This window comes from Gopherus flavomarginatus, chromosome 1 (assembly GCF_025201925.1).
Source record: "Gopherus flavomarginatus isolate rGopFla2 chromosome 1, rGopFla2.mat.asm, whole genome shotgun sequence".
NCBI lineage: Eukaryota > Metazoa > Chordata > Testudines > Testudinidae > Gopherus > Gopherus flavomarginatus.
Window position 1 is genome coordinate 260928474 of NC_066617.1, and position 25518 is coordinate 260953991.

The window sequence follows — 25518 nt, forward strand, 5'->3', positions numbered from 1 at the left end:
ATGCAACAGAGGGAATTTAGCAACTTTGGGTTAATTTTTAAGAGGTACTTCAGTGGGACTTAGGAGCTCATGTTCCAGGGAAAGCAAGTGACTTTGACTCCTAAGTGTTTTAGGAGTCTTTGAAAATTTTAGCTGTCATCTAGGTTCTTTCCAGGTACATCTCAGGAATATTCTGCTGCATGACAAACTGCCCAAGAATGATATATGCATTATGTGATAACTTTGAAACAAAAACTTAAAATGCAGTATTAAAAACAAACTAGAGTATATTTATATTTTAATTTCATAGTACAAGATTTGTACAGTTATAGCAATGTGACAGCTTTGCTATTAAGGTTAAGACCAGCTTTTTGTTTAAATCTTGACTGGTCTAAGAGCTCTAAAATCCATTTCGTACATTGAAGATCCTGAAATATGGTGTGCTCATTGAGCTCTGAAGTTCAGTCAGTGCTCCAAATTTGGGGGCATTAGACTAAGGCCTGGTCTACATTAAAAAGTTGGGTCTAAGAAAGCTCCCTTAAGTTGACCTGTTTAATGTGTGTGTCTACACTACCAAGTGCTTTATGCTGACCTAAATTGCCTCTAATGTCGATTTCTGTAATCCACCTCTGCAAGAAGTTTAGCACTTAATTTGATTTTCATGGGTTGACGGTGAGGTAGTGCAGATGCAGCCTTGTATAATTCAACTTAATTGGCCTCCAGGTGATGTCACACAATACTCAGCTGTGACGGCTCTGGAGATCATTCCCAACTCTGCTGCACTACAGCCAGGGACACAGGAAACAGCCCATTTCTTGCTAAAGCCAGGGAATTTTTGATTTCCCATTTCCTGTTTGATCAGCATTAGGGGCATGCTAATGGAGGGTGGGTAGCTCAGTGGTTTGAGCACTGGCCTGCTAAACCCAAGGTTGTGAGCTCAATCCTTGAGGGGGCCATTCAGGGATCTGGGCCAAAAATCTGTCTGGGGATGGGTCCTGCTTTGAGCAGGGGGTTGGACTAGATGACCTCCTGAGGTCCCTTCCAACCCTGATATTCTATGCCAGCCTGAACACAGCTGATCATGGAGACTAAATGCTCTCCAGCCTGGCCTGCATAGGAGATGGTGGATCTCACTGCTGTGTGGGAAGAAGAGTCTGTACTGGCAGAGCTCCAATCCAGCAAAAGAAACACTGACATCTATGCAAAGATCACTCATGGAATGGGAGAGAAGGGCTACATGAGGGACACATAGCATTGCTGTGTGAAATAAAAGAGCCTCACTAAGCATACCAGAAGGTAAGGGAGGAGAACAGTCATTCTGTTGCTGAACCCCACATCGGCCAGTTCTACAACAAGCTGCACATGATTCTCAGGGGTGACCCCACAAGCAACATCAACACCTCACAGGGTATGAGTCTGAGGATGATATGGTGGAGAAGGAGAATGGGAGACAGCAAGTGGTGGATCCATTCTCCATGAGAGCCAGGAAATATTTTTAACCCTGGAGCCCTGTGCGTCACAGAACATCACGGTGGCTGACCGCAATGCCTGGGAAGGCACCTCTGGTGAATATATAGTTACAGTCAAAGTCGAGTTAAACTTTAGCAGGCACACACATTTGGTAGTACTCGAGCGGTGCCAGAGGTTCTGGAGCCCTAGGCAGAATTCAGGGGGTGGCATTTTGTGTGCTCCCCACAGGGCGCCCAAAGCTTCCGGTTCCACTCTCATCACGCTGCCGAAGAAGGACCCTCCACCGAAATGCTGCAGGTGACAGCAGCAGTCATTGAGCTGCTCAATTGCCTGCAACTGTTTTCCGCGGCACGTCAGCAGAGGGTCCTTCTTCGGTAGCATGATGGGAGCAGAACTGGAAGCTCCCATGCACCCCGTGGGGAGCGCACAAAATACCACCCCCTGAATCCTGGCACCCTAGGCAACCACCTAGGGTCACCTAATGGAAGCGCTGGCCCTGGTGGTACTGCATGTTTACTGTGAAGAAAAAGCGAGGTGCTATGGTTCTCTGCTTACAAGAGACCGCTCCAGCGATGCAGAGAGTGGCCCCTAAAAAGACTGTTTACATGGTTTGGGATAGCTGGGACTCCTCCATGAATCTCTCCAGGAGATGTTCACAGAGGTACTCTGCAATCCTTTGCAGAAGGCTTCTGGGCAGGGCAATCTTATTTCTTCCACCATGGTAGGACACTTTCCATGCAACTCCTGAATTAATTCTGCTGGCATCATTGCAATACACAGCATAGCAGCATAAGGACTGGGTCTATACCCAGATGCCAGCAGCATCTCCTCCCTTTCCACCTCTGTTACCCTCAGGAGACTGATATGACATAGGGTCACCTAGGGGAAATGGGGCAAGTTGTCATTAGAAGTGTTCTTACAAGAAAAAAAAGGGCATGTAGACTCCACCCCCCCCCACACACACATTTCAGATCGCCACACCACATGGCCGCTAATGTACCTTTACCGGGCTTGGCATGGGTTAGCAAGTGGCTGATAGCTACCTCTGCTGCTGACCTGAGCCTGCCATAAACTTAATTAAAAGTGCGGTCATCCATGACCCAGGAGGAGCCTACCCACCATGGCTGAAGCAGCAAAATAGCACAATGAACAGTTACAGATTCTGATTATGTTATGGCTTGCACCTAGTGTAATAAGGATTTTTTTTTTATGAAAATAGCCTTGCTATGGAAACATTTTATTTATGTACAATGGTTCCTTTATTTTTTCCTATGACTGACAGCTGGAAATGTGTCCTTTGGTGTGTCATCAAAACCTGAAAGCAGACTTTCGCTGATTATAAGGAGGAGAAAGAGAACACGGGAAGACACATTCACAGAGATAATGAATGCCTCTGGGACAGCTGACACAGAGGTGAGAGCGTGGAGGATTGCCATGTCTGAGAAGTTAGACATGGACATGGAGAACAGGAAAGCTTCCAATGAGCAAGAGCGTGCAGTGCAGGATGAGATGAATGGGATTATGAGGGACCAAGCAGACATGTTTAGGCATCTGGTTGAACTTCAGGAACAGAAGCAGGAAGGTAGAGTCCCTCTGCAGACCCCGGTGGACAGCCAGCCAGCATCGCCTGGTGCAGAAACATCCTGTCCCAAGCATTCCCTGTGGCGTGGGCAGAAAAGTCCATTATCCCTTTCGCTTAACTCAGGGGGAGGGTACAAGGAACAGAAGGCACCCACACACAGACCTTTGATGCTCTGGAATGCGGTGTTGTTACACAGCTGAAAATGTGTCTCCTGTTCCAACTTTACAACCTCTTTTCCCCAACGTTACCTTTTTTCCTGTTCTCCCTCTTTACTTGTTTGTTAAATAAAGTAAACGGATCCAAGAAATAAATCTTCTTTATTGAGTAGAAGCAGTAGGGGGTTGGCTTTATGGGGACAGTAACACAAGGCAGGTGAAGGTTTGGGAAAGCACAATGCAGACAAGCAGCTCACATTACTGTGACTTATTATTGACATTGCTTTTCAAAGCCCCGTGAATACACAGCACCTCTTGCTGTGCTCTTCTTATTGCCCTGGTGTCTGGCTGCTCAAAAATGGCTGCCATGCGATCTCTCTCAGCTGACCACCTCGCAGAAAATTTTCCCCCTTTTTTTCACAGATATGGAGCACACAGCAGGCAGCGGTAACAATGGGGATGTTCTCTTCATTAAGATCCAACCTTGTTAGCAAACTTCTCCTACGCCCTTTCAAATGACCAAAGGCACATTCAACCACCATTCTGCACTTGCTAAGGCTATAGTTGAACCATTCCTTACTGCTGTCCAGACAGCCAGTGTATGAGTTTATGAGCCATGAGAGGAAGGGGTAGGCTGGGTCCCCCAGGATAACTCTAGGCATCTCAACATTGTCAATGTTCATTTTGTTGTCTGGAAACAAAGTCCCAGCTTGCAGCTTTTTTTAACAGACCTGAGTTCCTAAAGATGCGCACGTCATGAACCTTTCCCAACCATCCTATATGTGAAATGCCCCCTGTGATCCACCAGCACTTGCAACACCATTGAAAAGTATCCCTTTCAGTTTATGTACTCTTTGGCAAGGTGATCTGGTGCCAAGACGGGGATATGCATGCCATCTATTGCCCCACTACAACTAGGAAACTCCATTGCAGCAAAACCATCCACTATGTCCTGCTCATTTCCCAGACTCACAGAAGTTGATTAATGGCCTTGCACACTTGGAGCACAGCAGCTCCCATGGTTGATTTACCTACTCCAAATTGGTTCCCCACTGACAGGTAACTGTCTGGGGATGCAAGCTTCCAAATAGTGATTGTCACTCACTTCTCCGCTGTCAGAGCAGCTCTCATTTTTGTATTGCTGAACTGCAGGGCAGGGGAAAGCTCTGCACAAAGTTCCTGGAAGATGGCCTTCCGCATTCGAAAGTTCTGCAGCCACTGCTCATCATCTCATATCTGCAAAATGATGTGGTCCCACAAGCCAGTGCTGGTTTCACGGGACCAGAAAAGATGCTCAACAGAATGCAGCTGCTCTGTGACTGCCAGCAGCAACTGTAAATTGTTTTTTTCAATGGCTTTCAGCAGGGCTGCTTGCAGGACATTGCTATGTTCTGTGCAGCGGACTCTACTTCGGCTCTGGAAATACTGCCAGGGAAGGTACAAGATGTTTGAGATGCTCACAGTAAGAGTGCACAACTGAGCAGGCTCCACGCTTCTGGAGTTATGGCACACACGCAGCGGTTTTAAGGTGGGTTGTTTTCCATTGAGCACAGTGCATCATTGGATGCCGATGCAATGTTCCCATTCACCCCTGCAACAATGTTTTGGTCCATTCCCAAAACACACCGTGGCAAGTTTCACTTTGGGATAGCTATCCATGATGCACTGCATTGTGCATCGATTCAGGCACTGCTAGTGAGGAGATGCTTCATCAAGATAATAAGCATGGTGTGGCCACACACACAATTCACTTAATTAATTCAGAGGCTCAAGGTCGAATTAGCTAAAATCGACTTAATTTTGTAATGTAGACAAGCCCTAAGAGATTTCCAAAATACAGACCCCAGCAAAAACAGCTTTTCTTAAAGTTGACATTTTTGGCAACTTTTTTTGCACACAAGTAAACATTACACCAGGGTCTCAAATGCTTGAGGGTTACCCCTACAATGTGCAAGCCACCCACCAGCCCTCAGGGGAATCAAACTAAAACATTATTTGAAAAGAGTTTGCTTCTTCAGTTAGAAATACACCAAGCCTAGGCTCACAGGCCTAAATGATTATACTGTGCACATGCAGAGACGCTAACTGTCTGGAAAACTATCTCTTGCTCAGAGGACCTGCATGGTTCTGAGGATATGTTAGTCATCAACTTTGAGCTTCACCCCAGGTACACTGAGTTCCCATCCAAAACAGAATTTAAAAATCACCACAACTAATCAAGTTGCTCCAATCTGCTTCTTTGAAAGGGGGATTTTTATTGGGGGGGGGGGGGAATGTAATCTGAGTACAGCAGAATGTTGAGAAAGCTCTGGAACTATTTTTTTGAAAATAAAATAAATATCATGCAAATACTTGCTGGGAAGGAGAGGAGGGTGATTGGGTTGGATGAGTAGGTGAGATTAGGCGAGAGGGACTGGGGTGATTATGGGGGGGAAATATGAATGTCTGGGGGGAGTGGGAGGGTTCGGGTGGGACAGGGAAAATGGGGGTGAGTGGCACGTGGACTTGGGGAGAACAGTTTCAGCAGCACCTGTGAGCCCCGTATTCTCCCTTCTGTGTATTTGTCAAGATCTGGGGTGTCTGAGCCTGCCTCCCTACCTTTGGGTGTGTGCCAGGATCTAAAAACTCCTGCCCATCTATGGGGTCTGACTCCCTTTTATTTGTCCCCCCATGTGATGCAGGTTCTAGGGGGCTTACTTTCCTGGGCAGAGGGGGTCTGAGCCCTTCTCCCTGCCTCCCCATGGGAGTTGGGATATGGGGCAGCCTTGCCTTTCTGGAAGTGTCAGAGTCCTGCTCCTTGGCCCCATATCTATGCCAGGATCTGGGAGGCCCCTGCCCATCAATGGGGGTCTGTCCCCTCATGTAAGCCAGGTTCTTCTAAAGGCAGCTTGCCTTTCTGGAGGTATCTGAGCCCCACTCCCTTCCCTCCTCTGTGGGTGTGGGTGTGTGTCAGCATCTGGGGGTTTAACCACCCTTCCTGCCCCTCCTCATGTAAGCCAGGTGGGGAAGGCTTCCCTTTCTGGCGGTGTCTGAGCCCCTTTCACTACCCTTCTCATATAAGCCAGGAAATGGGACAATAAATAAAAGGACAATTCTTTTAAGTGCTCTAAAATCTGCATGCTTACACAAACGATCTTGCAATTTGCTATGCCTCATGGGAGTGTAGGGGAAGGTAAGTCATCCAAAGAAGGGGTCATTTGAGCAAGTGGTTCCCCAAGATACAGCCCCCCCAAGGGAAAACAGCATTTAATTAAGTTCACAGAAACTAGCAATTCTGAAGTTTGAAACCCACTCTGAGCAGAAATCTGAGAGTGAACTCTAAACGTTTGGCGGAAATCTGCTTCTGACAAGGTTGAGTTTTTGTTTTTTGTTTTTTATTAAATGTAATCTGAGTACAGTAGAATATTCAAAAGGTGCTGAAATTATTTTTGAAAAGAAAATAAATGCTCACTAGGGGGTGAATAGAGGTGGAAAAGTAAGTGGGAACCTCTGAGAGAGGTTGTGATCTGCAGCAAGGGGTAGGGTTGTCAAGCTCTCTGGAGTGGCTCATAAGCATGAGAACCAACCTCCAGGCAGACTGGGAAGAAGTAAGGCACAATCCCAAAATGGTTGTGAGTTCTATACTTAAATTTCACATATCAGCTATAAACTCCTCAAGTGCTATAACAGCCTAACTACAGAGTCATAGACAGTCTCCTTGGGTACTCTGGTCTATCTTGTCACCCAGGTAAGCTTGCTTTTGTGATAGATGGTCCCTTACACCAAAAATCACAACAATGTTTGGGTTACTCCCCATCCCAAAGTATTAGTCACTTATCGCAGGTAAATTGCATCTCAGATCCTGTAAAAAAGTCAATCCTATAATAAATCAACTAGAGCTTTATAAGAAAAAGAAATGAGTAATAGAAGCTGATGTCACATGCAATCTCTGTAAGTCCTCTAGGCCTACCCCAAGCCAAACGGCTGGGGATCCCTTGCTTATGTTTAAGAAAGTTTGCCCTTCAGAGTGCAAGCAGCACAGAGCTACAGTCTCTTCTTTCAGGAATTTTTATTTATTTCCCCCAGAGCTCAAGTTGATGAGTCAAGTGCTTGTGCATTTCTCATCTTCACAGGTGTAGAGGGAGCAATCAACACAGTCTTTTGTTCACTGATGTTCCACAATGGTTTGTCTGGTGGCTATAGACATATTTTTGTTGGAGAGGAGATGACACCTCTTGTGGTAAACTAGTATTTCATATTTGGTAATGCTTCTCTCTTGACTGTGGGAGTTTACAGTTTTAGAGCAAACACTTTTATAGTTAAAGAGCAAACACTTAAATATTATCTTACAACATGGGATACACTTATCATAAGTAAGATTATGCATGCAGCAATTCACAAGCATTTCATAAAATCTAAACATTAAACCCATTTTTATAATACCTACTTTAATAATACTAACAGTTGAGACAGTCTAGTTTCCAGCTATGTATTTGTCAGTGTTCAGTGAGGCCTAGGGTCTTTGGAATGAGCTGGCATTTGGTCTGCCAGCAAAACGGGGGAAAAAACCCAGTGCCCTGCTACTGACACAAGTCTGTGTTGAAATGATGCAGACTGGAACCTTCAGGTATATATGCACCTTTTTCCTTTGGTAACAGACATAGCAGCGTTGTAATAATTGGGCTTAAACATTTACTTAGTTGCAAGCTCAATTATAAAAAATTTGTAAACATTCATAAAACGTTATAATAGCCTGTAATGTTTTGCCTGTTTAAGATTAACCATAAAAAGGATCAGGTTATTTTCAATAATAAGTTATAAAGTTTAACATAAACATAAACTTAATTAACCCAAACAAAAAAGGCCTACTAGTATAACTCAAAACCTGTAAATTAAACTTAATAAACAAATATATGTCAAAAATTAATCAAAATTAGTGTGATAAATATTAAGCCTAATTAATAAACAAAATAATAAACTATGCCACCCACTTTCCCCCTTTTTAGAAGTTATTAAAAAGCCAGTTTAAAAAAGCTTCATTTTTTACCAAAATATCTCAGCTAATTGTATCCCAGTTCATCTCATCCCACCTCATCTCCTAGCTCATCTTGACTCATATAATTTTTCCTGACCCCAGGACAGAAGTAGACAAAACCGAAGGACTTTCTTACTGAGAGGAAGGCCATTAGGCCTTGCTCTTGTTCATAGAACTTTATTTTTCACCTGTGAGTTCTGAAAGTCAACATATTCTCATGACATCATCAACCCATCCATAAAAATATCTACTTGCCAGCATCGCAGAGGCCTGTAAAATCCTGCTTTGTTTCCATCTTGTGTTATTTTATCCATGCTCCCCTTAGCCTCTTTCTCATTCATAGAATCATAGAAGATTAGGGTTGGAAGAGACCTCAGGAGGCCATCTAGTCCAATCCCCTGCTCAAAGCAGGACTAACTCCAACTAAATCATCCCAGCCAGGGCTTTGTCAAGCCAGGCCTTAAAAACCTCTAAGGATGGAGATTCCATTACCTCCCTAGGTAACCTATTCCAGTGCTTCACTACCCTTCTAGTGAAATAATTTTTCCTAATATCCAACCTAGACCTCCCCCACTGCAACTTGAGACCATTGCTCCTTGTTCTGTCATCTGCCACCACTGAGAACAGCCTCGCTCCATCTTCTTTGGAAACCCCCTCAGGTAGTTGAAGACTGCTATCAAATCCTCCCTCACTCTTCCCTTCTGCAGACTAAATAAGTCCAGTTCCTCAGCCTCTCCTCATAAGTCATGTAGCCAAGCTCCCTAATAATTTTCGTTGCCCTCTGCTGGAATCTCCAATTTGTCCACATTCTCTCTGTAGTGGGGGGCCCAAAACTGGATGCAATACTCCAGATGTGGCCTCACCAGTGCCGAATAGAGGAAAATAATCACTTTCCTCAATCTGCTGGCAGTGCTCCTACTAATGCAGCCCAATACGCCATTAGCCTTCTTGGCAACAAGGACACATTATTGACTCATATCCAGCGTCTTGTTCTCTGTAGTCCCCAGATCCTTTTCTGCAGAACTGCCGCTTAGCCAGTCGGTCCTCAGCTTGTAGCAGTACATGGGATTCTTCCATCCTAAGTGCAGGACTCTCTTGGCTTTACATCAAATCCTAAAATCAACTGTATTGCATCACCAACAACAAAAATCCCTAACTAAAATATTAATCAAAGTCCAAGAAACAAGTGTCATAATCAACCTACCAGTCAAAGCATCCATTCATAACCGACCAGCTGTCTAATGTTCAAAGAACATCCAAAAAGCCTTATTTTCCCGTACCTTTTCTATCCTGTCTCTCCTCTATCTTATGTCTGATTGTTTACAAACAAAATAAGTAAATACCCTTCTGTAGCGGGGTGGTCACCCGCTCCTGGTGTGAAAGGGGTTAAAAGCCAGCCATTGGAGAGGGCTGGGAGCCTTAGGCTGGGCTGATTGGGAGGCAGCATCAGCTGTGGCCATGCCCCAAACAGACTCAACTGGCCCTAAAAAAGGCTGAGAGCCAGGACCAGACAGACACAGTCTCTCTCTAGCTGTAGAGATAGACGGGCCTGGCTGCATAGAGCTAGAGACAGGGTACCCGAGTGGAGCAGGGCTGCGAAAAGGCAGCAGAACTGGAGAGCTCCAGCCTGGAAAGCCCCAGTCTGCAGCCTAGCAGAAGGCCAACAGGTACTGCGGATTGCAGAGGACAGCCCAGGGGTAGGCAAAGGCAGAAGGTCCAAACCCAGTCAGGCTGGTGATGAGTATAGGCTGATACTGCAGTCTGCCCCAGAACGCAGAGGCTAGATGATGACTGGCAGTAGCCTGATACTGAGGCAAGGTGGGGATAGTGGGTGAGCGTTCCCTGGGGAGGGGAGACCCCGAGACTGAGGATCGTACAGCAACTGAGCAACACCCCAGATAACAGGGCACTGGGTCCAGGAGGGACACGGGCCCAGCAGTAAGGCAGATCGGGCCTGCACAGGATGCTGCGGATGCTGGAAGGGCTACTTCCCAAGGACGACCAGCAGGAGGTGCCACAGGGGTGAGTCCGCACCCTTACAGATGGAAAAGAATGCGGGCATAGCGGTCTGCCCCTGATACAAGGAGCCAGGGCAAGGAGTGTTGGACGATTGCCCAGATCCAAGACTGGAGATATGCGGGATTATTATTGGAGAGCCTGTGTGGCCCAGCTCGCCGAGCAGCAAGCGGGACTGCTTCAGCTGCTGTGGGGGAGGGCACATGGACCTCAACGGAGGCCAGGCACCTTGGGCAGGAGGCCGGTGCCAAGGCACAGGAACTGTTGGGCCTCTGGGGAACCAGGGCACATGAAGAGTGAATGCCCTCAGGGGACTCACAGGACCAGCCCAGAGGTGACCTAAGGAATGCACTGGTTATGCTTCCTATGCCAGTACAAAGCGGTGCCAGAGAAAGCAGCCTTGCCCCCAGAGAAGGAGGAGAAGGCCAGAGGATCAGGCTTGGTCTGAGACTACCCCAAAGCAAGGGGTGGTGAAGACCAGGGGCTCAGAAGAGAGGGGGTCTGGGGCAGAGGGGCTCCAGCTCAACAGGGGAATCCACGTGAGGGCAAGACAGGCCATGGTGAAGACCCAACCAGGAAGGGGAACCCACCTGGGAGCTAAGTGGGCTACAGTGGGTACCCAAACCCTTCCAGAGGGTGGCCGGTTGCTCCTCATGCCGGAGCACCTGCAGCAGGAACAGAATGTCCTGCAGGCCCAGCTGAGGGGAGAACTGGGCAGGTAGAACAAACCAGCCCCCCGGTGGAGGGGATCTTGAGGTGGGAGGTGTGGTCCGGGAGGGATATAGGGGCCAGCGGTTAGGCAGATCGCCGGCCTGCAGAGGGCACTCCGGATGCTGGAAGGGCTAATTCCTGAGGACGACCAGCAGGAGGCGCTGCAGGGGCGAGTCCACACCCTTACACCTTCACATACCAAACCTTAAAATAAAATTTACCTTTCCTTCTCACCAAATAAAAGTGATTAATAAAAATTAAAAACTCTTAATGTTTTCCTCCAAAAAGAGTTAATAATTTTTAATTGTTTATTTCACATAATCATTCAGTTTCAATATAAATGCTTGTTTTAATTACTTGTCCTTTTTTGTATTTAAACAATAAACTTTCAACTTTAAAATACTTTAGTGTTTGCCAAAAAAAGCAAATAAACAAAAACATCTAACTCTCCCCCCCCAAATCTAAATATCACTGTTTAAATCATAGAATCGTAGGGTTAAAAGGCACCACAAGGGTCATAGGGCCTAATCCTCTGCCAGGATGCAGGATTTGTTGTGTCTAAACTATCCAAGACAATTGGCTATCCAGCCTCCTTTTGAAAAACCTCTGATGAAGGAGTTTCCATGACCTCCCTAGTCAGTTTGTTTCATTGTCCCACTATTCTTAACAGTTTGGAAGTTTTTCCTAACTGTAATAACAGTATTAAACAGTAAAAAAAAGTGTATAGACTGTGACACTGCACCCCATATTCATCATTATAATGTGCTTATGGCATAATTATGATGCATTTTGTACAGGATGGATCATGTCATTAGAAAAGTTATTATTTGCCAAATATGATTATGCCATGAACAAGCTGATCAGGAGGTCTGGAGAAGGAGGAGGTGGTGCTGATCGGTGGAGCTGCCAGTGCATGGGAGGTGCTGGGAGTTGGGAGCGGGGGAGCTTATGAGAGAGCTGCTGACGTATTACTGTGGCTCTTTGGCAATGCACATTGGTAAATTCTGGCTCCTTCTTAGGCTCAAGTTGGCCACCCCTGTTACCAAAATATTGGGTTTGCCTAGCTGAGAGCCAATTAACAGCCTGACAGGGATAAGGAAAAATGCTTTATTTTGTAGAAAAAGGATAGCCTGTACCTTGGTACAAAAGACTTTGTTTTACACAAATTTTACAAACCTTTTATACACATTTAGACAAAGACCCTTGCGTGTTAATACTTGATTGGTAAGTGTAAAGTTTTATGTTTTTTTTATTTAAGTAGAACTAACTGGTTAGGAGCAGGATTTTTCTGCCTTGAGGCAGATGAAAAGAGATAGTGAAAAAATGCAAGCTACTGTGTTTATGAGCAGTACTTACTCCCCCTACACCTACTGGCCGCTTGTAATCTATTAAGGGGGGTTAACCAGCTTTTACAATTTCCCCTTCGGGCCTGGCAAGCCCAGATTGCCAGGCCCGTTATGTAATTTACGATTAAGCTGAAGAGACAGGTACTGAGTTGTTTTACGGACAGCAGAACCTTTGGTTATAGCATTATACAGATATTTTGCACATTGTATTACTATTTAAACAATACATGGGAAGAACAGGCAGAAAATAATTTATTTAACAATTGTAAGGAAGTGGCCAGTAAACCATGACCCAGGGACTCGGAGAAGGTTTTTAAAATTAAAGGTGTGATTAAAAGATACAGCATGAAAAATAACAGCAGCGTTTTTAATAGCCTATAAATTTTGTTTAATTAAGCCAGAATGATTAACATAAAAACAGCATTTTTTTTTTGATGCAAGCACAAGTTTTTTTTATTTTAGCATTTATAGCATTTAGCACGTTTATTTTGCAAAGCCAGTTTTGCTACTTTATGAATTTTTTTTGTAACTTTTGAAAAGCGTTTATTAATGCATTAGCCGCTTTTTTAAGCTTTGCAGAAATATTTACAACTGCTTTCTCTAGTTTAGCTAACCCCAACCCAGGAATGAACGCACGGACAAAGAATGGAATTTTGTTTGTTTGACAACTAAGGGATTGGGGCACTGACTATAAATTAGTTAGCTATACCAGGTGGTTTAATTTTTTAGATGTTTTGGTGAATAATTTAGTTTTACATGCATTCTCTCCATGGACCCGTTAGGATTTGGTATGTGGAAGCGCACCCCCCCCCCCCCCAACTGGTTTAAATGCTTGGAAGAAGCACTGTGAATGTTTACACTTTCACTTAGAAAGTGTTTAAATATGTGTCCATGACCACAGATTAGATGGTACTTTTGATGTGTTTGTAAGGGCAGTGGGCCAAGTTTGGTGCTTAAGATTACTTTGAATGGCCATTAGCTGGTTATTTAGGAAATTTTGAATTTTTAAACATACTAGATTTTACTGCAATGCCTTTTTAGCCTTAGTGATATTTAATACCATTTTTGTTAGTAACTTTTGGGTTATAGAACTAAGGGTGGAAATAACATGCAACTTACCAACTCTAGCCTGTACTTGGGTTAGCTGAGCTTTAGAAATAAGGCTAGTGGCCTTTTTTAGTTGGCCCAATTTTTTATTATGTTTTTGGCTTTTAATAATATTTTAAATGGCTGCTGCGCTATTGGCCCTATCCCATAGGGATTTGGTTAGGTCCCTCTTCTTCCAGAGGAAATAACCCAGGCCCTTTGTTGTGCTAATTTAATGGCAGCCCCTAGTGTTGTATTAATTACAGTTTATTGATATTTTAATACATATTTTTTGGTGTAGTACTATATTACATTTGTTGGTTGTATACCTTTAACTAATTTTAGGTACTTTTAAGAGGCATTGACTTTAATAGCCTAGGAGGGGGTGTATTACAGAGTAACAGGGGAGATGGCAGGGGCAACAAGGTGCCTGTGGTACCTGTTATTTTAAATTTAATTAGGGAGAGCAATACATACTGAAGGATTTATTTAGAACACAGGGCGCAGCCTGTAGAACAAACCCCAAAATTTAATTAATATCACAATCCCAAGCATGGGTTTTACAAATTTTTTTTTTTAGTTAGGAATTTTTGGACTTTGGCAATTTTAGTTGAGTGGTTTTTTTTTGTTTTTTGAAACAGTTGTGGTTTAGCGTTTTACAGGGAAGAGGTTACCAGCACATTACCCTTGTACTTTTTTTTTGCTGTTTAGAAGGCACAGTGGAGCTAGAAGGAAAAATAGGCCAATCATTAGTAGGAGAATTTTTTTGATGTGGAGGGGTTTTTTTGCAGTAAGAATTATAGGTTTAAGCAGTTAGTTTTTGGCACTTCACAGGTGTTGGTAATTAGCAGGACTTTTCAGTGTGGAGCCAGAGCAGTTTTTTGTTGGTGGACCTTTACATTGATTTAATCTTCTGATTTCAAGGAGTGGCAGGGCTGCTATTGTCTTTGGGTAGCGCTTCTTTACCTGTGAGAAAAGAAACCTAACACATTTCATTAGTGCCTGGCAGTGTTTTGCAGATCTCATAGCTGCTTGGACACATTTAAGCCCCCCACCCCCACCCTTTTCTTGGTTATTAGCCAAGTTTTAGCTGTGAGCAGTGTTTTTGAATGGAGCCAGTGTCTTATCTACAGTCTGCTAGCTACTTTTTTTTTTTTTTAGTTAACTTATTTTGTTTTTTGGGTTTTTTTGGCTTTTTTTAACCTACAAAGGAAACTTTTACTTTTTACTCCTACACCTTTTCCCAACAACGAACACATAAACATTGCCATTATACAGTACTTTAGTTTTATTATTTAATGTATGCCACGTATAGCCTTCCACTAAAATAACTTTATTACAGAAGTTTGGAGCAACAAGCCAGGATAAGCACACCCACTTTGAGGAGTTTATTTAGCACAACCTTTAGTTTAATAGATTTTTACCATCCCCAGCCCTTTGGCTAGAAATTTGAGGTAGCCAGGAGGATCCCATGTACAATATGGGGAGTGGGTTAACCTTTCATGTTCTTGCTTTTAAAAACTGTTGGTATGCAAATTTTAATAACAATTTTTAATTAAAAGATTTGGCCAATGAAGTTTTTGTTTTTTTACTTAAGCAAATGTGTTAGACTTTAGTATATCACATTTTCCTGATTTATCCAAACACTTTGTATTTCAAGTTGAATAAAACAAGTATTTGCATTTTAATTTAACCCCTTTGCCCGATTTTAAACCAGACCATTTTATGAAAACACTAAACACAACAATTCCGGCCAGGAGACAAACACCACAAGACAGAACATAGAACACAAAACATAATTTTTATTGTGCCAGTAAATGCATGATATGTTGAATGCTGTTCAGCTGGCATTGTTTTTTTTGATTATTTGAAAGACAAAAAAAAACAGAGGTCTGCCCCTTCTGGGCAGTTAATTATTACTTAAATATACAAATACCCTTGTTGATTTTAGGCAAAACAGAGGAATTACCCCATATTTTTTTGTGTTAGTTTCATAGGCAGCCCAGGTTTTTCATTACATAACACTATATACATTTTTTAGCTAATTTAACTAAATTGTTTATAGCCAAACCAAATGATTGCAATTCAATAATTTTTGCCTGAATTTATTTACAAACATTTCACAGACACCAAAAACCTTTTTTTCTTTAGCATTTTTACAAAGTTTAACTGCTGTTCCCTCCAGCAACTACAGAGTTAACTTTTTACTTTTTCTTAAATCACTTGCTTGTTTTCCAACAGCCACTTTTATCAACTCAAATCACCATTCCAAGTAAGTTTTGGGTTTTTGAAATTTCCATGCTTAATCTTACTGACTCCTTCCTTCCACTACACCCTTAAAATTTTCCAACCTGTTTTCCAATCTCTCTGTCTGTTGCCTGCCCGCCTGGGCCCGATTTTGCTTTTCTTACTGAACCGCCCCTTCCATGGGCACCAACTTGTTCCACTACCAGTTTAGCTAGGAGGATGGGCTTCTCAACTAGCCCCCAACCTTCCTGGTCTCTTCCCTTAAACATTCTTACTCACAAGACTACCCGAGTCCTCACTTGTGAGGCTTGCCACCTGGGCAAAAAGGCATAGTTCATTGGTGTTTAACTATTCAATTTTCTTTTGACATTCCTTTCTGAACACCAGGTAAAGGCCATTTACTTAGCATATAATCCAAACCGCTTTAGAGGGTTTACCCAGAGACCCATCAATCTGTCTGCTGACACTCAAACAGAAAAGAGAATTACACAGAGAACAGAGGGAATTACAGTCTAATTCAGGTTTTTTTACTTCTATTACACCGACCGCTACAGGGGACGGGACAGAAGGATCTCAATACAACCTCAGAGCTTCCTCGCACGCATGGCTTCCACTCCAAGGAATTACGAACGAGAGGTTCAGTTCTGCCCACACTGCTAACGTCCAAATGTATACAGAGCAGAAAAACAACAGTAACCGGTTAAACAGAACAGAACCAGAACCAGATAACCAGATAAGAGGCCTGCCTCTAACCAGAACCAGATAGTATTTCCTTATCCTATTAGGGCTCACCTTATCGGATCACGAACCCCAGGGGCTGCGGAGAAGTGAAGAAGAGGGGTTAAGCACCCCAGTGGCGCCGCTCCTAGTTCACCGCAGCCGTCTGGAGTCCAATGTCCGAGCTAGGAGAGTCCCATCTGGGTCGCCAGAAACTGTTACCGAAATATCGGGTCTGCCTAGCTGAGAGCCAATTAACAGCCTGACAGGGATAAGGAAAAATGCTTTATTTTGCAGAAAAAGGAGAGCCTGTACCTTGGTACAAAAGACTCTGTTTTACACAAATTTCACAAACCTTTTATACACATTTAGACAAAGACCCTTGCATGTTAATACTTGATTGGTAAGTGTAAAGTTTTATGTTTTTTTTATTTAAGTAGAACTAACTGGTTAGGAGCAGGATTTTCCTGCCTTGAGGCAGAGGAAAAGAGATAGTGAAAAAATGCAAGCTACTGTGTTTATGAGCATACTTACTCCCCCCCCCACCTACTGGCCTCTTGTAATCTATTAAGGGGGGTTAACCAGCTTTTACACCCCTGAGCTAGACAGTGCTGATGGCCCATCAGCCAAGACAATGGACCATGGAAGAGCTTAGCCTTCCTTTGAACACTCCAGCCAGCCTATGAGTAATGGCTGCCGTAACTCAGCAGCGCATGCTAGGGCATGTGACCAGACCACATGACACTGAACTCCATTTTGGTACCTATATTTTTCCACAAACTGGACTGGGAACTGAGCTTGGAACAAAGGATTCCCGTCATATGGAAAAGCTATATAAGGTGGTGAGTGACATCCTCTCTTGGCCTCACTTTGCAAGAGAACACAAGAGAACATCTGGAAACACCTGAGAAACAAAGACTGAACTGGGGGAAGTGCTAGTCCCAAGCTAAAGGGATTTCTATCTTGTGTATGGAAATTTGGTGGACTGCTTATCATCAGTCAGAGTGAAAGATTACTTATTCAAATCCTATCTAGTATTTTAAGCGTAGTTTGCGTTTTATTTAATTTCCTAGGTAACTTGCTTTGATCTGTTTGCTATCACTTATAATCACTTAAAATCTATCTTTCAGTAGGTAATAAACTTGTTTTATGTTTTATCTAAACCAGTGTGCTTTTAAGTGAAGTGTCTGTGGAAAATCTCAGCTCTGTGAGCAAAGGCCGTTGCATATCTTTCCCACATTGAGGGGAAGGCGAACTATATTAATGAGCTTACCTTGTACAGACCCCAGGGCAGTGTAAGGCGGTATAATTCTGGGTTTTAACTTCAGCAGGGATGCAAGGCTGAGAAGCTGGGAAATTGGCTGTATGTCCTTGAGTGGCATGGGGAAAGCACTCAGAAAACTCAGTTGAGTGTGTGGCGCCACCTGCTATCAAGTTGGGTGATAACAGGGCTAGGAAAGGGTGGCTGTTTCCAGCAAAGCACTGTGAGAAAGGCCTGCCCAGCTGAAGGGCTAGAGGGCAAAGCAGTTCCCATGGCTCTCAGAGTGCACCCCAGGGATGACAACCTGTCACATAAACATCTTTAACTCTTGTAGCCCTTACAATCAATACAACAGGAGACTCAGACCCAGATCTCCTCACGTCAGAATCACAGTTCTTTCAAAATACTTTAATTTATTCCTCCGCCATTCATTATGGATATACCTACCACAGTGAATGCAGCTGGAGTACGTGAAGATAATATGACTTTTGCCAGCTCCAGGGGGGCAGAGTTAAGGTTTCATGGGCACATGCCTTAAGTCTGCTTTCCTGGTTTTCAGAAGTTTGAATTTTGCTGAACTCGACATTCTAGAAGGGCACAAACCATATGTGGGCAACTTGAACTCTGTGTTAAATAATTTTTTTGCCATTTCCTTTTTATAGTGATGGGACAGATTCAAAACACCTGCCAGACAGGAATACCCAGAAACATCTACAGGATTCCTGCAAAGCCAAATTAACTTTGTTTCTGAAGTGTATTGCCAAGAATAATGTCACACAATCAATCAATTAACCAGTTTTTTGTGTGCTCAACATTATTTTCTGGAAGTACTTTATCTGGAGGCCATATTTCTATGGATGCCACACATGCACATCTACTTCCCATACAGACTTTTGCAACCTCTTCCACACACAAAAGAGCTTCCCTAGCCATACTGATTTGAGCACTTGATTTGAATCTCAGGTACTGAACCCCAGATACTTTACACCTATCTGAGTATTCCGCAACTTTTTAATAATATTTTTGTGCTATTTTTTTTTTAAAAACTTTGGGGGGGCTTTGATCAAGGCACTTCTATCCTACAGTGAGGAGCACAATATAAATAACTAAATAGAATCTTAAATGTATGTTCTTAATCCAGGACAAATAAGGCAATATCCACAAGCATCCACCTATGTCTATTAAAACCTCTGAGGAATAATGTCAAGTGTTCATTCAAAAAACATGGCTATTTATTTGGTGCTGAAAATATATGAAAATCAATTAATTTGTTTTGAAGTAAAACAGAAAATAGTTATTGTCTTCCTGGACCTTGCATACATAATATTCTATACCAGGTGTGCCCAACCTACAACCCGTGGGCCAGATATGGCCAACCAGAGCATTGCGTAAGGCCCATGACCTACTTCAACACAATATACTAACTGCTGATTCATTAGTGTTTTGTTGTCATATGCAAATTTTATGCACTGATTTCATGATTTGTTTTTAAATAGGTTGTTTCTATTAATGTATTGTGTTCTAAATACAATGAAACAGGCTGAACTAAAATGTAAGTCAATATAGGTGACTTTAAACCTCATTAAAATATGTAGACTCTCCACACAAGGTTGTGCTTAGGTTTATGTGGCCCTCCTGTGTAATAAGGTTGGGAACCACAGCTCTATAGTACGGGTTACTGTCACTTTAAAGAATCTGTGACTAAAAAATCAGCACTTTCAAAACTGATTGCTAATGTTAACTATATATGACTATTAACAAACTCATTGCTTTCTGTAAATATTAACGTGCCATAATTATATGACTAGAATTCACACATATTTTTAAAAATAGTTATTAACATGAAATCGGAAGTGTCCTGTATTCATTCTAATTCAAAAATCTCTCGTACAAAGTACTCTTATCAGTAGATTCTCCCCAATGCAGGTACTTAATCTCAATATTTAGGAGTCCTAAATCAACAATCTCCGTGACACTGTGCTTGCTGTAAAATATACATGGCTCAGTGGGGACATGTTGGTAATCTGAGCAGGGCAGATGTGGTGTTAGGCCACAAATCCAGCCTCATCACTCATTGTTCCTATAGGGCCAAAATACCAGTAGGAGAAGCAACATCTCCAAGGACACAAAGCTCCTAGCAGCTCCCTGGAAGAATGTTTCCTAGGGGCAAGGCCAGACCTCTGGGAGCATAAAGTTGCTGTGACAGTGAAGCTTTCAGGTGTGGAAATAGGGGAACAGCCCATCCGGGGCCTTCATAGCTTTTAGCCCCCCGTGGCATCATTAGAAACTCACATTTTTCTGATGGCTGATGGTCTTCTGTGACTAATCTCTCCTGGGGCAGGAGTGGAGTAGATGGTGACACATCTGGACTCTCTACTAAGTCCTCCATCTGTTTGTCCTCAGCACTAAGAAGGGCAGGAGACTCTCTCTCTCTCTATCTTCTGTGAACAGGCTCCATCAAAGAGACAACACAGCTGAGCCAAAACTCACTGAAGTTGATGGAAAGACTCATATTGGCTTCAACAAGCTTGGGATCAGGCCCATTGTTAGCTTTCTTATCAGCAGGCTATGGCAAATTTTAAAATGCTGATAGTCCTGGAAGTCTCTGAAATCAGGAGCAAACTAGAGGGGAAGGGAATTTGTGCTGAAAGATCAATGGTGGCAATTGCCCCTGGGGAGATGAGGGATACTCAGATGAGAACATCTGGCACAGCTGTGTGGAATGAAAAGAGGGTGACTGATGAGAGAAACAGGTTTGGGTAGGAGACATATGTTTTATTACTGACATACGGACAAGAAGTCAGCCAGTTACATATCTTTCTCCTGTAGCTCATTAAGTTAACTTTAGACTTAGAAAAGAGGGATGAAGTATTGTTCAGAAATGCTTCTGGGTCTAGCAATAGCAGTTCTATCATCATGGCCATATAGACTCAGAAGCAACAAGACTCTCTGTAATATTGAGAAGCTATAGGACTTTGCCCACACATATCGACAATTCAGAAAAGCAGCTAAAGTGTCTCTTTAACTTTGCAATGCCTTGGCATGGTGTGCCATGTGGCTTCCTCACTGCAATGAATGAAAGCAGTATAAGAAACACACAAGGATTCACACAGCCATTCTTTCAGCCATTATCTAAATTAGATTGTGCAGTGTAGTCTTGACAGCTACTGTCAAGTGACTCTGTAAGAAATAAAATTTAGACCTATAGTACTTTAACTATTTTGCAGAAACTTGGGAGTCTTGCTTGGTACAAATATCTAGTTTAATTAAGATACAAAAAGGAAATTGAATTTTACCTATTTCCATTACTGAATTTATTCTTGGCCATAAAGAATCGTAAAATGAAATACCTGCAGTTACACTGAGGAGGGTGCTGTTATTTATTCTACCCTCTAGCAGCACATTGGAATACCTTCTCCATACCTTTTATGATGGCCATCAAAACAGACAAGTGCTACACCAGCATTAAGTCAATTTATTACACACTTTTTGGAGGGAAATTGGCAAGACGAAGGAAAAATGCATATACAAAATTTACTTCTAAGTGTGTCTAACTACTAAACCACAACGTATTATGAAAAAGGATCATATACTATCATTGTGTAAGGATATAAGTACATAGTACGTTACCTAAAGTAAAACATCATATCAAAATAATAGAATCACTGCTCCAAAGAGTTTACATTCCAACAGTTCTGGTAAACCTATATTTTCAACAGCAATATCTTTCATCTGATACAACAAACCAAATTAGACAAGTCCATGAAAAGTGATGTGCTCTAATTGATGATACAAAGAAACACTTATTCTTTCAGTGGAACGCCTTTATCTTTCTCTAGCTACAGCCTCGTAGAACCAGGATAGAAATTAAATCCATCTGGAGCTATGAAACTTTGAAAAGAGGTCGTGTGAATGACTGTTTTTCAGCTACTATGGTGAAAAGTTACTGAGAAAAAAGATAATATGAAAGATTATCTTTTGCCATTCTGCTATTAAATCTATTAAAATTCTAACACTTGCAGATGGGACCTCTAATGGTAATCCCAAAGACCACAACTGTGCAGGCAAAACAAGTAAAGATGCATTTACAAAATGCCTATTGGCCTATGCATGCAGTGCCTGTTGTCCCATCTCACTGGGAAGAAGTTTGATCAGACAGGCAAGGGGTGGCCAAACACTGTGGTTCTGAGGGGAGAGAGGACAGGAAGCACTTATGCTCAGCCATACTAAACCCTACTTATTCCCCATCCTAAAACCAATTCCTGTTTTAATTCTTGGCCTCAACAACTTCCTGTGGCAATAAGTTCCACAATCTAATTACACACTGCGTGAAAAAGTATTTCCCGTATTTTAATTTCATTGAATGTCTCCTTGTTTGGGAGTATATCTATACTGCAATCATTGGGTGTAGACATATCCAAGTTAGCTTTAACCTAGCTATCTTGGGACACAGAGTAGTGAAGCCATTGCAGCATGCACTTCAGTGTGGGTTAGTACCCCAAATAATTACCTAAGATTCCACACAGGCTTGTACAGTGCACCCAGAAATGCACCCTGCCGTGACTGCAGGACTTCAGGTAGCTAGATTAAAGTTGGCTCAGGTATGTCCACTCGAGCTATAATTGCACCCTGTGACTGCAGTCTGGACATAGCCTTATTATTATGCGATGGGGCAAACAGAAGTTCCAGGTCTACCTTGTTTAGCCCACATAGTTGTATTTACTTTTATCATGCCCTCTCTTTTTCTTTTCTTCTTTAAGGTAGGTAAAAAATATTCAATCTGTTCACATGAGCGTTTTCCATGACCTTGAACATTCTCATCACCCTTCTCTGAACCCACTCTAGTTCTGCAATATCCTTTTTGAGATGGCATGGCCTGTGACAATGAGTTCCACAGCATACCAGTGGAGGCTGCACCACTGATTTGTAGGAAGGCATTATAATATTCTCTGTATTACTCACCATCCCAATCCTTGTGCAACTTAGCAACTTGTTTGTTTCTTTGAATACAGCTACACATTGAGCTGCCTACAATGATGCCTAAGTCCCGATCAGGGTCTGACAAGATCTCCCATTTAGGGATCAGGAAAGAATTTTTTCCCCCTTTTGGCTAAACTGGCAGGGTGTCCTGGGGATTTCACCTTCCTCAAAGCTCAATTTTAGACTAAAAGGAGTAAGAATAGGATCTTAATGTTACCAAATAATATAGAAATGTCTTCTTCATTGTAATTTATGCTCAACGTCCTGTACAGATAAAAGGCTAGAAAGGGCCAAGTCTTGGAGATAAACATGAGTAAGAGACCCATGAGATGGCTGGTGAATCTATTAGATTTTAGGGAGAAGGGGACATCATAAGTTTTTGCAGACTGAAGGACTCGTGGAGATAACCCTCAGCACCACTCTGAAGTGGAATGACAAGAGGATTCAGAGTCAGGCTGAGTCCTAGGCATTAGGCTGAAGAGGGCCAACACAAATGTATTGCTTGTGTGGCATGAGGCCATTTAACCCTGCATTTGACCCCATATAGTGTCTGGTATTTGAGAAGGGAGCAGATGGATAATCTGCCATTGGTTAAAGTTAATAAAGCCTATCACTTTAAAATTCATCCTCGTCTGATTCCTTGAAACTCAAAACTGTTTGTGAAACAGTGTCAGGTTTGACAAAACACCTGATGCAAAAACAAAATTGATTTAAAAAGTTTTGAAATTGTCAAAATAGAAAGTTTTGGTCTTTCAAGTTGAAAAAACTTATTTTGAAATTTTAGTAAATTTACATTAAAATGAAGGTTTAAAAAGGGAAAGGCTCAAAATCAAAACAGAACATTTGTTTCCAATTTTCAGTTTGTGGAATTTTTCCAGATTTCAATTTTTCATCTCAATTCAGGATGGGGGAAAAAAAAACGTCAAAAAGTAAAAAATTCTCAGGGGAGGGAAAAGGTTCTCCTGCCCACTCTCAGTTCTGCAGGATTGTGATCAGTGATAAAAGAATACTAGCACTTGAAAATGTGAAGAAAATAACTGTTTCTGAAGGCTACTGGCTTATTTTTGGCTAAAAAAACACCAGTCAGTCAGAGAAACCGATGAAAAATGAATATACAATATGACTTTCTCAAGTCATACACAGTGTTGGTAGTTGCATATGTAAATTATTAAACTTTTATTTATTTGTAAGGCCTAAAATCTACTGTATTTAGGCCCCAAAAGTATGCATACATTTAAACAAGCACCTGACCTTTTGTACAATTACCTGAAACCAAAGGAAATTGATGAAATTTATGAGATCTGGTCACTGTAAGCTCAGCAGCAGTGATAAAATCCACGTTTGAAGGCTACAAAATACAGAGCTCTACTAGTTGACCAAAAGCAGAATCTCTAGCCAGTATGAGTAGGGGATATTACTTTTGTAAACAAGCTATTATAGAGCAATGGTACATACAAATGCTAGGTAATCCATTACACATCACTGCAGTGATGCACAGGGCCAGATTTACACCTTTCATGCCCTTAAGCAGAGCATCTTCAGTGCTTCCGTGTCCACCCATATGGCCCTGCCTGGATCCCCCTCCCGTGTCCCCATGTGGCCCTATGGCCCCCCCATCAGCCCTGTGTGGCCCGCTTGCCTCCTAACCTGGCTCTGAGAAGGCTGCTATGACTTTTCACTTGAGGAAAAAATGCACCCACCACCTGCCTGCTAGCTGTTTGCCACTGCCCACCAGACCAGTTAACCTCAGCCAGCTCAGGCTGTTCTGACCACAGTGGCCTCTGATGGGCAAAAGGTGAACTGCAGCATAGTATTGGCAGGGAACAAAAATTCAGCTTCCCTTGGACAAGTGATCTCTCTGATCTCTCTCCTGACATCCAGCTCCACCCTCTGACAAACAAAGGCTAGGGACACCATTCCTTATCTATCCTGGCTAATAGCCATTAATGGACTTAACTTCCATGAATTTATCCAGTTCTCTTTTAAACCCTGTTATAGTCCTAGTCTTCATGACCTCCTCAGGCAAGGAGTTCCACAAGTTGACTGTACACTGTGTGAAGAAGAACTTCCTTTTATTTGTTTTAAACCTGCTGACCATTCATTTCATTTAGTGATCCCTAGTTCTTGTATTATGGGAATAAGTAAATAACTTTTCCTTATCCACTTTCTCCACGTCACTCATGATTTTATATACCTCTATCATATCCCCCCTTAGTCTCCTCTTTGCCAAGCTGAAAAGTCCTAGCCTCTTTAATCTCTCCTCATATGGGACCTGTTCCAAACCCCTAATCATTTTAGTTGCCTTTCTCTGAACCTTTTCTAGTGCCAGTATATCTTTTTTGAGATGAGGAGACCACATCTGTACGCAGTATTCTAGATGTGGGCATAGCATCATTTTATATAAGGGCAATAATATATTCTCCGTCTTATTCTCTATCCCCTTTTTAATGATTCCTAACAAGAATTCTGTGCATACTGCAAACATCACCTAAGGGAAGGGGGCACAACCTGAGACAAATGGCGTGTGGGGCATCTTGGCAGGGGAGAAGGGCAGATCAGGAAGTTCCCTCCCTCCCAAGAACTCCCGAGCAACGTAGCCAGCAGCAGCAGGGCAGCAAAGTAGCCCAAAATACTGCAACTCACAGTTGCTAAACCCCCTGGGAAACTGACAGCTAAAAATGGTGCCTCTAGGCATCTGTCTACTGCACCTAATTGGAAATCCAGCACTTCTAGTGCACACTTTGTTGAGAAGTGGGGTGAGATTGCTGTGTTGTTCATGAATCATGGGGAGTGTAGATAAGTAAATTGTGAAATAGTTCTATTGGTCTTCAATTTTCTTTAAAATACTGTAAAATATGTTGTTATAAGAAACATTTTAATTAGCTTAAATTATACTGTATCAAGTAGGATTATATTGAAACTACTTTCATTTAATTAATACTTAATTTGAAAAA